Source organism: Falco rusticolus, chromosome 2, assembly GCF_015220075.1.
Source record: "Falco rusticolus isolate bFalRus1 chromosome 2, bFalRus1.pri, whole genome shotgun sequence".
Lineage (NCBI taxonomy): Eukaryota > Metazoa > Chordata > Aves > Falconiformes > Falconidae > Falco > Falco rusticolus.
Genome location: NC_051188.1, coordinates 15,342,456 through 15,355,884, shown reverse-complemented (window position 1 = coordinate 15,355,884; position 13,429 = coordinate 15,342,456). Strand labels below are relative to the sequence as shown.

General features: G+C 45.2%; 1 long non-coding RNA gene across 1 annotated transcript; it reads right to left on the bottom strand.

Annotated features, from left to right (window-relative positions):
- Positions 1–5,651: 5,651 nt before the first annotated feature.
- Positions 5,652–7,593, bottom strand: LOC119143396. The gene is made up of 3 exons (XR_005102695.1): positions 7,171–7,593; positions 6,453–6,575; positions 5,652–5,886 (listed from the first exon to the last, which is right to left on the bottom strand). It is a non-coding gene; the product is annotated as an uncharacterized LOC119143396 (long non-coding RNA).
- Between the last annotated feature and the right edge of the window lie 5,836 nt (positions 7,594–13,429).

The window sequence follows — 13,429 nt, the reverse complement described above, 5'->3', positions numbered from 1 at the left end:
CAGAAATTAATTCATCTGTTCAGAAGTTACAGATATAAGGTGAAGTTTCCCAAAAGATCTACATCACGGTTTCAAATGGTACATAAGCACAAGGGAATTCACTAACTTCCAAAAACCTGCATGCAAAGAGGAACTTAAGTCTTACATTGTCACATGCAAAATAAGTCCCTACTTCCCAAAGCAAAACCAGAAATCTGAGTTTTGTGCCTGAGTTCCCAATGCAGCTAATGGGGAACTGATCTGTGGTTTACAGCAACACAACAACAAAAAAAAACCCCTCTGTACAAGCTGAACAAGCCATAAATCATCATGTTCTGCTTGAACAATGATGGCACAAACAGTTGTAGCAGACACAGGGTTCAGTGACAGGAGCAGGGGCTGCTTAGGTTAATCCTGCTGCCAAATGATGGTAAAACTGCAGCCCGAGAGAAAGCGGGCTTTTCCTTTTTGTATTCTGCTGTGCAATACTGTGTTGCTTAAGAATATTTTGAGAAATAAGAGGAGTCATAGTTGTACTGAAAACCCTTTGTCTTTTTAACACTTATGGGAGTAAATAAATGAAAAGTAATCTGACGTGCACTACAGAAGAAAAAAGTTTCCTTTAGACTTCACATTAAATTTTTAATATTTTCATGAGAGTATATTAGAAGAAAAAATGTAGTGAGAACAGGAAGAATGGTGATGAGCCTTTGATGAGAGGTTAAGCTGGTATTTTTTGGCTACCAGCTACAAACTGAATGTTAACCCACATACCAATACCCACTGGATACACATAACCGGAGTGGCGTGGGGGGGTGTGTGGAGGAGGAAGAGGCAACAAGTGCTAATTGAGTGAATGTAATTAGTGAAAAGGTTAAAAGACTGGGTTTCCAGCAGCTAGAGTTTGCAGTCAAATTTTGACAAATTTGCTTGTTAAATCACTCAATTGAAAAATTATTGGGGTAGAGTAGACAGATAGATACATTCTAAGACAAAATTTATTGCATTAATGAGAAGCCAAAATCAGGCTAAAAAACACACACTGGATGTCATGCTGAATATTCTTTTTTTTTTTTTTTTTGGTAGAGGAGGAAGGAAGATTGCTCCATTCATGGTGTGCTCATTCAAGACCACCTCAGACTCGGAAAACAAAGAACATACTGACAGAGCTTAATTTAGCATCAACCAGTGGCTGCACTGACCTAAAATCCATCTATCTCAGTACCAGCCAGTACCAGCCATCCCAGGTAGCAGATCATCTGCTTATGCAATGGAAGCCATCTGGACCTCTAATACAATAATCTGGGCTTGTTATTTGAAGTTCAGTGTTACTATTTGTGGTAATCCAAAAGGTCACTCAAGTACTTACTTTATAAACAAGGCTTTTCGGGGAAAAAAACCACGTTTGCATCCAAATAGAAACATTCTTGGGCCAGAAATTCAGAATGCCAGTGTGCACAGCTGGCTTGGGGAGCGGGTGCTAGATGCTGACTTCATCACCCCATGGTGCTGCTGAGGCAGGGTATACAGCAGCCTTGGAGGAGCAAAGCATCCGTTGTTACAGTGTTAAGTGATTTCAGCAAAGGGAGACCATTTTCAGCTGGAAAAGCACTGTCCTAAAGATCACTAAGGCCAAAGAACAAAGTAAGATTCTCATGTCCTTCCATTATGCGAGATTAAAGAAACAAAACACCCCCTTGCTAACACACAAAAGCAATGAGACCATGTTTTCAACAAAAAGGAAAACGTAGTAAAACATGCTTGTACCGCATCTGGAAAATTAAGTCTCAGTCTCTGGGTCTTTATGAAGTCATTACTTTAGAAAACATGAACGTCATAAATAGACATGAGAAGGGTTTTGTCCTGCTCTGAGAGTAAAGCACATATTTTAAATAGGCAAGACCACCAGCTCTGAGATTCAAGGTGCTGTGCTCTCTTCAGGCTATGGTAATAGTGGAGATTAAACTACTGTCTAAGGGCAGGCACAGAAATCTGCATGTCTCAATATCAAATGTTTCAAAGCCTTAAGCACACAGCATCATTTCTAGCACCACTGGCACATTGAGAAGTACAAATGCAAGGGTCTGAATGAAGTACCAGCATCCTGGGGTTTGATACTGGCCTCTTGTCACTTCCTTAAACTTCCTTGGTTTTATTTTAAAAGGAAGTTAACTTTTCTCCTGTGGTGAAGCTCTTCCTAATACAGTTTGAATGGATATCTAACTGCGAACCTGGTTTGTGTCTGAGCTTGTCAAACACATGCTGTAGTTCTTCAGCACGCTGTCTCCTTCACTTGGCCGCTCAGTTATAAGCATAAAATAAGCTACTGTGAGAACATATCCAAAATTAAGCAGGTTATCTTCCTCTGAAAGAATATACAAATGTTTGGCATCGGCCCAGGTCTGTAGGAGTTTCTGTTTTCTGTGGGTCTGTTTTTCTTACTTGGAAACAATAGTGGCATTCATGCCTAGGCAGTTCATGAGGTTACCACTTCTGAAGCTGCGTTTCTCAATATGCAGCAATCACTATAAAAGATGCAGCATACTTCAGACCTTAGCACATTCAGTGTTACCACAGTGATTTCCCTTCTGCTGGCTCCTATGGAGTAATTAAAAAATTAGTTTGTTTTGAAGTGAAACATTGCGTGTACATATGAAGCTGCTCAATCCTGCATCCAGGCTTTGTAGATTGAAATACATATACATTGTGAGTGCTGTTCTTTTGTTTCTGTCCTTGCAAATCTCTTTCTCCCTCCCGTCAGTTCCTTTCTAGCCAATGCTAATCTTCTACACACAGAAAACGAGCACATTTATACAATATCCTGTTCGTCAAACATTGTTTTGTCCCTTTAGTTATTACACACAAGTACACTTCAGCTGACAAGCTGTCGGCCACATTGTTTGCAGGTTGTCAGGCCTCCCAAATTAGTGTATTTGCCCAGCCCCATCAAGAAAGACTGTGGCTTTTTCATAGGCAAAGATAAGCTACAAAATTCATTGTAAACCAATTTCTTCTGTTCAATAAATAGTAGCACAAAAGACAAGCCCCTGCAAAGCAATGCGTGTTTGTCTTCTGTAATATAACACTATGACAGGCACTACAGAAAGCTATAGAAGGCAGGCGTGCTACAGCAGCTCTGAAAATAAAAAGAGCTGCTGATCAACAAAACTCTTAGGAAACACCAAAAAAGGGTGCAGAATTTGAATGTCAGGCAAGAGATGACAAAGGTTACAATGATGCAGTTAGCGGGAGAGAATCATCTAGTAAAATGTAGAAGAGTTCTAGGATAGATACATTTATCTTAGCTGGTCAGTCTTTATAGTCAAATGACAAGAAAAAGGTGCTTGTGGGATGTGTTTTTATTAAACCCTGAAGTAGATCCTAAGTAAATCCTTAGAACTGATTACATGCACCACCCTGAAGTGCCTTTTTCTCTCTGTTAACGGCTAAGGAGGTGGGAGTGTTAAGTCACTAGCCAGCGTGTTGCAAGGCTGTTTGGATAACACAAAACAAGTCTGTTTTGAATCTCACATTTCTGTAACATCATAGGAGGCTAACGTAACTAAAACCAGTGGACAAAGGAAAACGATAAATGAGTCAACAGTTGTTCCAGATCAACATGGTTTTCAGTGCATGGTTTATGCATCAAAGAACAGGAGGGGTGGTCTGGCTGGGGTGCTCTACGGCTGTCCCTAGGAGCAGCAGAAGGTACAAGAAATTCTGCAGCAGGAAATCATGGGTAAACACAGCAGATCTTCAAATACCTTTGTCATTTTGTTTCTGTCCATTTTCACTTTTGTTTCATGGATGACAGGATGTGATAGAACTGCAGAGAAATGAAACTGAAATGTTCCCTTCTGGGGCAGTGGATCAGAACCCATGAGCTAGTTTTATTTTTTCAAATGCACTGCCTGGGGGGGGCAGGGGAGTGGGTTTTAGAAGATAATCAGGAAAGGGTCATTGTTTTATGGAATAATTGTACAGAATGAGCTATGACAGGAACGTGTTCCTAATAGGACACTAAGAACTATCTGTAGATGTCCATTTGACAGGCCCGAGATCATTAGAACACCAGCCCAGGAGGCCCTGGCTGGGTAGCCACATGTACTGGTCCCAAAAAGCCTCTTCTCAGCAGCGAGCACCTTCTTTTGGTTGGGCTGCTCCTTGCAGCTCAGGGCACTGCTGTCCCCACTGCCACTTCTAAGTATGAAAATCCAGGTACCCACTGGTCCTAGCAGCAGCATCTCTCATGTTAGTAGCAGTTCTGCCATCTTGTCCTCATTCTGTATGTCCAACAAGTAAAATGCAGGAGGTGACTGCTGTTTGGGCAGCTGGGTAGGAAGAGAGGGCGTAGTAGTAAGCTGCTCATTGGGAGGGTGGTCCTGCAGAAGAGCACAACTGTGTGTCACACATCAGGATTTTGTAAAGCTGAGCAGTCTATGGGCGGGTTCAGACACACAGAAACTTTTAACTTTCAACACACAAAGTGTGGCGTGGTGCCAAATTTCACAAGACAAGTAGTCAAGCTAATCAAAATGATCTAGCTGTTTCCACCAAGGGCTGTGTTTTACAGAGTATCATCCGTCATGCAGTGTGACAGTGGGATTTTATTGCCAGAGGGGTTTCAGTGGAATCCTCATGGAGGTTCCAGATAGGTTTCCGGGGTACGAGCTTTCCTGGGGGCAAGAAATTTGGCAGGATTACCCTCAAACTTTTGTGGGAATCATCTTTGAGACGGAAGGGATGTGGGAGTTCATGGACTGAAGATCTCCCCAGCCCATGGAGCCAAGGACTCAGAGGAGAGAGGCACACCACTGCTGCAAAGTCAGAGTGCTTCTGTGGTGAACATCTGCTCTTCCAGCAGAAGTGTATGTGGCAGGGAAAGTCCATCCCTGGGGTTCCTTGGGATAGCTATAGTCATCCTAAGTGCTACAGATCACTCACCTCTATGGAAAGCTGCTGTGGAGAGAGGGCAGTGACACAGCCAGACACTTGCCTTCCCCTTACCCCTGAAGCCCTCACCCCATCACCTCCTGCACCCAGCCACCGAAGAGCCCACGAGGCTGTGCTTCCCCCATCTGTGCCCCAAACGGGAGCCACAAACAGCCATCTCTGCCCCTGGAAGAGGAGAACTTATGGGGTCTTGTTGACTTGCAGCACAGAAGCCAGGATTCAGGTAAGTTCATGTTTCCTGGGCAGCCTGTGAATGGGAAGAGGTCCAGCCACAGCAGAGCAGAGGGCACGGAGAGCACAGGGCACTGTCTGGCTCAGCGTCACCCACAGGCATCCAGCGTGGTACGTGGGGCAAAGGACAGCCTGGTCATGTCTCTGGCACGGAGCTGCACTCCTGGAGCATGAGCTGGGTCTTGGGCTTTTCACACAGAATCTAGAGGGTTCAGGGGTCTGTGCACATCAGCAGGTCATAAGCTATAAATTAGGCCATTAACCTCCAACACTGACTCTGGCTACAGGAAGTTAATAATGTAAAAACTGGTATGAAGAGGGGGAACAAAGTACAGCATTGTCTGCAAGGATTTAACCGCTCGTGTGCTGGTGAGTTTTGAGGGTGCCTGGAATTTTTTCATAAAACCAGAGTTCAGAGATACTATTGCAACTGTAATAACACAGAGTTATATTACAAGAATGAATATAAGAAGTGTAATCACATCACATCACATGCTATACAGGTTTTTCTCACTGATTGTGCCTTCAGAGAATCCTCCCCTTCAGACATACTGAGCCACTTGCTGTTTTTTGAGTGTTGACTCTAAGAATTAGAGTTAGGAAACATTCCTGGCTGTTCAAACCCTGGTCCTTCTTGCTATGTGCTGCTCCACACAGGACAGGCACCGTGCTGGATGCTGAGGCTCAGGCTCATCTCACACGGTAGTTTAAAAGTAACTGAACCTGAAAAGAGTTATGCATTGCAGATTAAACTTTAATTTTTTCACCCATCTTTCTTGTATCAGTTGATAAATAAAAAGTGATTTTCCCCACAAACTTTGCCTAGCAGCATCAATTCTTACCGGTCAACACTTTTTTTAAAAAAAAACAAGAGTAGTTCTGGTAGTGACAGTATTCCATTTGCTTTTCCTCTAAAGACAACATGGAATCCCAAATTATTAGAGAAAAAGATCGTGAGTTTGCTAATCTCTTCCTATCTAATTAGGCATGACGAGTCTTTTGTGTTTCTTATCTCTGTTCCATTGGAAACTAAGCACCAGGGTGCAAAGCATGGGCGCAGGGAGCTAATTAGGCTTCCTGGCTGTTGGGTTCGTAGAGGTGACTTTTTAAAGCTATGACCTGAGCATCCCCGAGGAGCACGGCCATCCTCCGCCTGACACAGCAGGGAGAAATGTCAGGAAGGGGCTGGTGGTGTGTTAGCACCACCGAGTGGACGAATAAGGGAAAAAAAGTTCGGTTTTGACACTGGTTGGGGGCGGGGGGGGGGGCGAGCGGTGCCTCAGCCTCACCTATGTTCTTCCTACTGACGGGTATCTTGGGAAGCTTTCATACACCTCGTCACCAAATCGGGCTTTTTTGTTACACCAGGCGTGGTTCTGGAGTCTGGAAAGTCACTCCAGAAAGCATTAGATCTGTAAATACAAACGTAATAGCTGTAATAAATATAACTGTAACATAAACCCAAACAAAATCTCTAATCCGTGATACAAAATTTCAGATGCCTCAGAAAGAGCTCAGACCCTTCTCAGCATTTTCTGCGAGTTCTGTGCCACCCCTGAAATCAATGTGCTGTTAGGTAATGGAGTGGGTTGTTCGCTAAATCACAGGGGAAAAACCCCTTAATGTGCTGTTTCAAATTGTTTCTTATACCCCAACTGTTCTGTGGGGCTTTTGGCCAGTAACCCTTGTGGGTGGCTGGCCTTGGGCGGCTTTTAATGCTGTTCACAGAAGATATATGAAGACATGCAGCAGCTGGAGCTACCTAAGAACTGCTTTCCCCTGGCACCAGATAAGATAGTTTGTTGAATTAGATAAAAGTGCACTCACCCCCCCACCTCCCCCCTCATTATCTACACTTTACTGGCACACTTCTGCCAAAAGCTTTGGCCAGCTCTGTCTCCTGTGACTTATCTGTTGTGGATCTATTCTTTGGATTACATTACAGACTAGAGCACCCTTTGTGCTACTCCACAAATGCACCCGCTGTCTCTTTACTGAAGCATTTACCATTGCCTGAGATAAGCCCGGCAGAAAATGAAACCACAGGTCACTTGTGCTTTCGCAGTAGCTTCACAGCAGGACCGCCACCACCACCACAGCATGCGTGTGCATGGGGTCTCAGTGTCCTCCTCCACCGAGTTGGTGGAAAGCAGGCAGAGGTGGCTCCTTTCCAAGAGGGGATCTGCAAGCTGGTGTGGAAGGCAAGGAGTGGCAATGCTCCTGAAATACATCCTATAAAAAGTTAACACTTGAATGACTGGCGAGTGAGAGTGTCTTTTGGGATACCCGACCACTCTGCTGCAGCCAACAGGGCTCTCCTAGAACCAGCACAGGGCAGACTACCCGCACCCTTTCTGCAAATCAATGATCTGGACGAGGGGATCGTGTGCACCCTCAGTAAGCTTGCTGATGGCATCAAGTTGGACAGGAGTGTTGATCTGCTTCTGGGTAGGAAGAATCCCTGCAGAGGGGTCTGGACAGGCTGGATCGATGGGCCAAGGTTAAACAAGATGGTCCTGCACTTGGGTCACAACAACCCCACGACGCTATGGGCTTGGGGAAAAGCAGCTGGAAAGCTGCCTGGTGGGAAAGGACCTAGAAGTGTTGGTCGACAGGCAGCTGAACATGAGCCAGCCGTGTGCCCAGGTGGCCAAGAAGGCCAACAGCATCCTGGCTTGTATCAGAAACAGTGTGGCCAGCAGGACAAGGGCAGTGATCGCCCCCCTGTACTGGGCACTGGTGAGGCTGCACCTCGAATCCTGTGTTCAGTTCTGAGCCTCTCACTGCAAGAAGGACATAAAGGTGCTGGAAGGTGTCCAGGGAAGGGCAACGGCGCTGGTGAAGGGTCTGGAGCACAAGTCTGATGGGGAGCAGCTGAGGGAACTGGGGATGTTCAGCCTGGAGGAAAGGATGCTCAGGGGGAACGTTATTGCTCTCTACAACTACCTGACAGGAGGCTGTAGGCAGGTGGGGGTCCGTCTCTTCTCCCAGGTAACAAGTGCTAGGACAAGAGGAAGTAGCCTCAAGTTGTGCCAGGGGAGGTTTAGATTGGATATTAGGAAAAATCTCATCACCGAAAGGATTACCAAGCATTGGAACAGGCTGCCCAGGGAAGTGGTTGAGTCACCGTCCCTGGAGGTATTTAAAAGATGTGTAGACATGGTGCTTAGGGATGTGGTTTAGTGGTGGATTTGGCAGTGCTGGGTTAATGGTTGGACTGGATGATCTCAAAGGTCTTTTCCAACCTAAATGATTCTATGATTCTAAATTCCACATTTAACAGCATGCTTGCTGCTTGCTTATCACATACAGCCTGCTTAAAATAGAAGCATATGAGAGTGCTGATGTCTCAGGTCCTCTCAGCTTTGAATGGAGAAAAACGTACCCTTCAGATTCAAAGGCTACAAGTCCTAGTTATTGCTAACCTTTGTTGTGTACTTCTCCTCCTTCATCCTACCCACACCTTCTGAAGGTCAAGCGAACTCTCAGAGCCAGGTCTGGCAGTAGATTTCTAAGCTGTTCATAAGACAACTGAGCACCTATGTCCAAAATAATGCAGCCAAAAAAACTAGTCACGAGTCTAAAGAAAGCAAGAAGCAGCCTGACTGTTTTCCTTGTTAACCTGGTTTGTTGAAGGAAAATTCACTCCTACCTACTTGCCACTGTCCCACACCAGAGGAGGCACTCACGTCTTCAGCCCCAGCACTCTATAATCCTTGGCTGCTTGATAGTCCAAGCATCTATAGGAAGATTGGCAAATTGTGGCATATTCCAAGTTATCTATAACCCAGACATGTTGGTTGTACTCGTTTAACTCTTCAAAGTAAGGAGGGAATTCACAACAGGTCTTCCACATCCTGGGTGTATGAGCTGCGCAGCAGGCTACTAGGTCAGGTGGGCCAGTATGATGGCCCAGATGGCAGAGCTGGGTCACCTTCTTCAGCTGATGACACCAATTCGCAGTCACAAGAGCACAGCTTCTTGCTTGCTTGTGGGCACTCTACAAATGATGAGACTGGAGACCTGGACACAGGGGGACACAGAAATTACTCAAAATCATCAGGGATATGGAATAAGCGTGTTAGATCCTATGCAATATGCCCTATCATGACCACCTCAACCACCTTCTCTCTTCTAAAATAAGCTTGAGCCTTTCTTCCAGGAAGAAATTAACTTCAAAGACAGCTGGGCTCAAGGGAAGCCCCTGAGCTATGGACTAAGTAAAGCAAGGCAATTAAACCCCTGAAAGGCAAAGTTTTAATCTATGCTTGTCCCTAGAACTTCTTGCTGGTTCGTTCCAAGTAGCTTCCAACAAAACAGTTTAGTATTGGGTGGCTTTTGCTCTACATGTCGGCATTTTAGATCCCTTTGAGATCATCCGAGTCCTAAATGTTGCGTACAGGGAAGGTGGGTGCCTAGTGTGGGATCTAGCTTTCATTGCACATGGGAAGCTCCTTAAAGTCCAGCTCTGCAACATTCAATTTGTAAGTACATAAATCATCTTACATCTGGTTCTCAACATCTGGGAGATCTATTACTGCGCTTGTTTAGAAAGTATATTTGATCTTGGTTCTGGCTGCAGCAGAGCATCTGCGTTTTGTCTCTCCTCATTCTGCGTTGCCCAGCTGTTTGTGTACCAGCTTGCTGTGTAAACAGACCTGCTCCTGCCAGATTCATTCAGCAGTTTCACAAGCTAGCGTCTGTGACCTTGCAATTCCCAGCCCTCCCTGAGAACACATCTGATTAAAGGAAAGCTTGTACCACCCCACAGCTGTCCCAGTACCTCACAGTAATGGGAAAAGGGATACAGAAACCGAGGACCACGTATGCATTTGAAGACAATGAAGATATTGTTCCAGCTCGCCCAGCTGTGGCGATGACATTAAGGAAACCAAAGAGTTTGTGCTATGATTTTCATACTAGGAGTACGAAGGCTTTAAAAAGCACAGCTGTACAGTTTATTCCTTGCCTTTCTTACACCTCTTGCCACGTGGCTTGCTCAAGCCCTCAGGCTGACTTACCTACTGCAGTTCGGAGATTTAGCAACGTGTTTTAATTCCTAGCTGAATTTCGATGGAAATGCAGCCTGGAGAGCTAAACCTGGCTGGCTCAGCAGCATCCACTGTCTCCCTGCCCCTTCCCTGCCCCTGAGGACTGGCTTCTCCCCCTGTCCCCTCCTGGCCTTCTCTGGGCTCTGATCCTCTGCAGGAGGCACAACAAGCCATTAACCATTCTCCCTCTGAGCTTGTTCTTCACAAGCACCATCCAATAACTGGGTAACAGAAAACAGGCATGGAAAGGAAACAGGGTGAGACCCAGGCAACAGCTCCCCACAGGCATCACATCATCCTACCACGCTACGTCCCTCTGGTCCATGGTGCCCCCTACCAAATCCCCCGATTATGTGCACCTTCTCCAGAAGACAGTGAATGACCTTTCTGGTAAAGCATGTAAGGAAAATTTTGAACCATAAAACTCATAAATAAAGAAAAATGTGATTTTCCCATAATTCTCATTGTTCTGTCTCGACGTCTGTAAACATCATCTCTGGGGCAGGATTCAACAGCTGTGCAAGGGCAAACACCTCTTCAGTGCAGCATGCTCCATTTGCTCCAAGGTGGTGGGAAGAGTTTTAATAGAAAACACAGGTAATTGCATCGATAAGTAGGTTGTAAATTAGTTTAACATCAAATTATGTAAACGAGCCTGCTATTGAAATGTAATATACTATTTTCGAAACAAATGTTCCTTTTTAACATCTGCTGCTGGTAGAACAAACAGTTCTGGTCCCAGAGAGGAAAAAGTTTTCCTGTTGGGTAAAAGAAATGTCCCTTAGTATGACCGTGATTAAACTGCTGGTGTTACCTAGCAGCTGGGTAACTCCACCTCACAGAGCTATATCACCATTAAGAAGGTGCCAACTATTTATGTAACTTTAAGTGCTCACAGGTTACACCCATAGTTAACCTGAAAGCATTACACATGCAAAACCTGGGGGCTCATAACTGGGGGATCAATGTGTGAAGTACCTAGAGCTACCATAAAATTGTGCCTGGGTGTTGCTTTTTTAAGGAGATTATATCTATTTGAGTAAACATCAATCCAGGGAAGCCCCATAGCCTGTGTTATGCAAGATACCAGATCAGATAACAAACCTGTCTCCTGGATTTACAGCTGTGAAAAAGCTGAATCCTTCCTACAACTAACTGGGCAGAATTTTAACCCTCCGTGAATCCAAGCAAGAGCTGGCCAAGCAAGTTGACCTGTGGCTAGTTTCTCCTGTGTGGCTGGCGAGCAGCATACTCTCCTCAGTATGCCACTCGTATTTATTGGCTTATTGTTCAGTTTGTATCTGAAAATTAAATAAATGAGATGCAAACGGTGTCCACAGATAGGGGTTATAGACTACCAGGGGTTTTTGTTGGCTTTATCTGAAACTCACTCCTGTGCTAAATCAAATTAATACTTCCTCCTTGCTTTTCCCATGGAGATTTTTCACAGCATCAGCAGTTTAAAAAATAGGCAGTGAGTGAAATGAAGCATCTATTAATATTTCTGATTTTGGGAACAGACTAGGTTCCACTAAAGGTGTCTTTTTAAGACTGAGCTCATCTAATCTAAGATGTCCATGGCTTTTCCCCACTGATTTTTTGCCTTATTCTAATTTAAAGAATGGTTCATGATCAGGAAATAGCTTTACATAAATTGCCCAGTGAAAGTCAGTATTATAAATGTTAATGTATACAGGATCACATAATCCTTCAGGATTTTATGATCCTTTTTAAAACAAACCCCAAGTATTCTCAGCTGAGTTGAGTAAACCATTTCAGAGATGAGTATTAGCAGAATGAGGAGAAAAACAAGAGCAAAAGACAAGGGATCCCAGATATGAATTGAACTGAAAGCTGACATTAGAGAGTTCATAGAAGAATACAAGAACACTGTTCCAGATGGCAGGAACTGCAGAGGAGGAAGAGCACAACTGCAAGAAGCAACGAAGGGAAGCTAACGATAGATGAAGTAAGATGAGAAACAGACACCCCAAGGCATGCATCCAATTCTTCAGGTTATGTAAAATTATCTTTACCATTTATGCACTTCCCTCCTTTTCTGGGTGATGCACATTGCAGATAGAGTTGGTAGCACTGCTTGTAATTACCACTGCCTGACAGTTCTCGTTACAAGCTCCTGCTTTCAGTTGCTGCTAAGTTTGTTAGATGTTACTCACCCAGGCTGAAACGTCTTCTGCCAAGTCTTGGCCTGGGGCTGATTCTTTCCCCCTCCATTTTCTTTTCAGAGGAGAAAAGGGGAGGGCAGTTTCAGTAAAAATGGTTCTGTGGTTTTCAGGGCAAGATTAGGCAACCATTTATTTGAGCAAGAGCTTGAAATTTGGCAAAAGAAAGGGGAGGTCACCCCGATGCCAGAAGATGTAGCCAAATTATAAATGTGTTTTTAAGAAGTCTCAGCTCACATACTTTAGCAGAGACTTGTCAGCTTGGCAGATGAATTTGCAGAGGGTTGTGTCAGCACAGGGCACGCTGTGTCCCCTGCCAGCTTCCAGCTCCTGGCAGGATTGTCCCCAGCAGGCAGCAGAGCTGGATGCTGCTTGTGCCCAGTGCTGCTGCCTCCGGGCACCCAGGCTGCAGCTGCGCTGGGAGCCCCAGGGCTGGAGCTGGATGTGAGCAGGGAACTGGGGCTGAGGTAGCAAGGTAAAAAGGCACTTGGATTACAAACCAGTGAGAATAAAACTGTGATGACATAAGGAGCTGGAAAGGTAAATGCTAGCGCTCCAAAGTAGTGCCCAGGAGCTGGGGCAGGATGAGTGGTGGGACAAGAGGATCAGTGTGGTCAGGAGGAGGAGGGAGGAGAACGTAAGGGAGGGGGAAGAAAACATCTTGGTGATAGCTACCATGTCCTTTCCAGAGCCCAGAGCCGAGCTAAGGTCACCCCCTTCCTCCTTTATAAGCAGAAATCTGGAAGTCGACTGGCACGTGAGGTTCTTCCTGCTCACAGGGACGTCCTGCACTGGCTGAAAGCCTGTTACTGCTGTGCCCTGGTTAGGTCTAAGGCTTCAATTCTCCACCAAGGAGATACATTAGTGCTTATCCTTGGTGGAGCACCTCAGCATGGGATCAAGGCAGACTTCTCTGCCATCTGTCATGCACACTGTTCCCTAATGCTGTGGAGGAGATAAGTGAGATGTGGTGCACAGCCAGACTAGCTGCTTGTGCTCCCTTCCTTGCAGCCTGGGGAGGAAGAAAGAGCA